We start from the raw sequence: 2,426 nt of genomic DNA on the forward strand, positions 1-2,426 counted from the left end.
AAAAATTACGAAATTTATTTTCTAGAAGTTTCAAATACTCTAGATCATATTTAACGGAGTGGATCGTCGATTCGGAAGCTCAATCAATGAAAACAACTTATGAGTATGAAGGACTCTATACTCATAAGAGTATAGTAGCCCTAGCCTAAATATGTCTGTATACATATATACATATGTATATATATATATGTATACATATATACATATGTATATATATATATGTATATACATATGTATATACATATATATATACATATGTATATATATATATATATATATATATATATATGTATATATATATGTGAGTTGTGCTGGTTTGCTATCGGTAGTAAAATGGATTTTTACTATTGATTTCTTGTCAGTCCGATTGATTGGCGAAGCGCTCGGATCAAAAGCGCGAGTAGTGCGGAGCCTAACGGAGTAAACAAAAACGGAGTTAAGTGAAATTTCAAAACGCGAGGGGCGCAAGCTCTTTTTTCCCCACCTTTATCCCCAAACAGTGCTACGTGAAAAAGGGTAAAGAATTCTTTTATTTCCTTCCCTATCCCTAAATAGTGCTCCGTCAATATGGGCAAAGAAATATGTTTTTTTCCTTTCTATCCCAGCCAACCCCATCTCCGATCTCCTTCGATCCAACCCCAAGTCCCAACCCAACTCTCCTGAGGCACTGCGCCGGATCGTGGGAAGGGAATTAAAGAGGGCCCTGCTCGAGCTATGGGTCTATTTTGGGGCAGCGTTGTGAGCTCTTGGTGAGGTACATGAAGCTCCATGTGGCGGTGTCGCTAGAGCTCGATAGAAGGAAGTACTATATGCCGATGGCGACGACGGAGGCAGTCCCTCGTGGCGAGCACCAACAGTGGTTGCAAGGCCATCGCCGAGTCGGGATGAGCTGACGTTGGCGCCCGTCGTGTGCTTAATCACAACTTGCAGAGTTAGAGCCGCGGAGCTCAAGGCCTTCATGGAGAACCCCACAAGTTTCAAAATGCTTACTGTGGTCTTCAATAGGTAATTAATTAATTAATTAGTAAAATTTCTCTCTTTTCTTTCCTTGATTGCTATGCTTGATTTGAGCAATCGAGAAACCCATTTTCTCATTTCTTAATTATTTAATCTAATGGTTGTTTAGTAGCAGGCAACGTCATCGACTGTTGTTGCGGCTACAACTGCGGCTCCCAATTTTGCCTCCGCCCCGTGACTGTGTCAATAATTTTGAAAATCAGGGGGTTATGAATTGTTAGGGCGTGTGCAGAGTTGACGATTTAGCAAGTGCTAAGAAAGTGTTGGATGAAATGCATGTGAGAAATGTGGTTTCTTGGAGTGCAATGGTTTCCTGATACATTCTAAGGAGGAAAAATAATTTGCTGGCTTGCATTATGATGACTAAAGAGTTTGCAATATATGGCCGCATTTTGAAGACATTGCAGCCCTTGGGTAGCAATTATGCTGCTTCCATGAGACATAGTAATCATGGAATTATGAAGTGTAATTATTCTATAGATTAAAATACTATTCACATAGCTTGTATCTTGGATAATGTATTGTACAAGAGAAGAACATGAAAAATAAGAATAATACAATTTTTAAATAGCAAAATCATGTATGCTGTATGTTTTGAGCGGTTATTAAAGCAACTAACACTTACACAATTTATTTCTACTATTTTGTTATAATGTATGAATTGCAAAGTGCTTTGAATTCTTGCTCGAGTTGTATGTACACTATATCCAATTTTATATTCTTCTTGAGTTGAATATAATGTAGAATTTAGAAAAATTCTTCCGACGCTTAAACAAATCTAGATGCTCGCATTTGAATTCAGAAAATTTAAGGTATTACAAATGCTTTGCCATGTACTTAAATAGCTTTGAGAGCAGCTCGTCGAATTTGCTGTCATAAACCGCTCAAAATTGTTCAAAATTACTGCAAAATTGTTAAAAACTGTTTCAATTACCATAAATTGCCTACAGCTATTGAAAATTTGATCAAAACCACAGGAAAAAGTTTAAAACTCTTTTCAAGTATTATAAACTACTTAAAATTGTGGAACATTACTTGTCAAAACTAGTAATTCATATGCTTTATATCTTTCAAATTGTTGAATTTTTGTAGCTTGTTGGTTATCTCAGCTTGTAACTTTCTGCATGCTTACTGATCAAAATTGAAGATTGCTTACTTATTCAAATATTAGCTACTTGCTAATAATTTCAACCTGAAAATAAAAAGCAGCTCTACAAATTAAGCTTGAGAAGAACATGTCAAACCTAAAGTAGGAAAAAAAATAAAAACAATATGGTATATCATTGAATCATTTTTTTTATATGTATTGTTTTTCAAGACAGAAGTTTAATACCAAAGCTAAAGAGCATGAACTACAGATCAACCCTTATCCCTCAAAATATAACAAAACTTTTTAAGCCAAAAAAGAA

This window comes from Ananas comosus, unplaced genomic scaffold (assembly GCF_001540865.1).
Source record: "Ananas comosus cultivar F153 unplaced genomic scaffold, ASM154086v1, whole genome shotgun sequence".
Lineage (NCBI taxonomy): Eukaryota > Viridiplantae > Streptophyta > Magnoliopsida > Poales > Bromeliaceae > Ananas > Ananas comosus.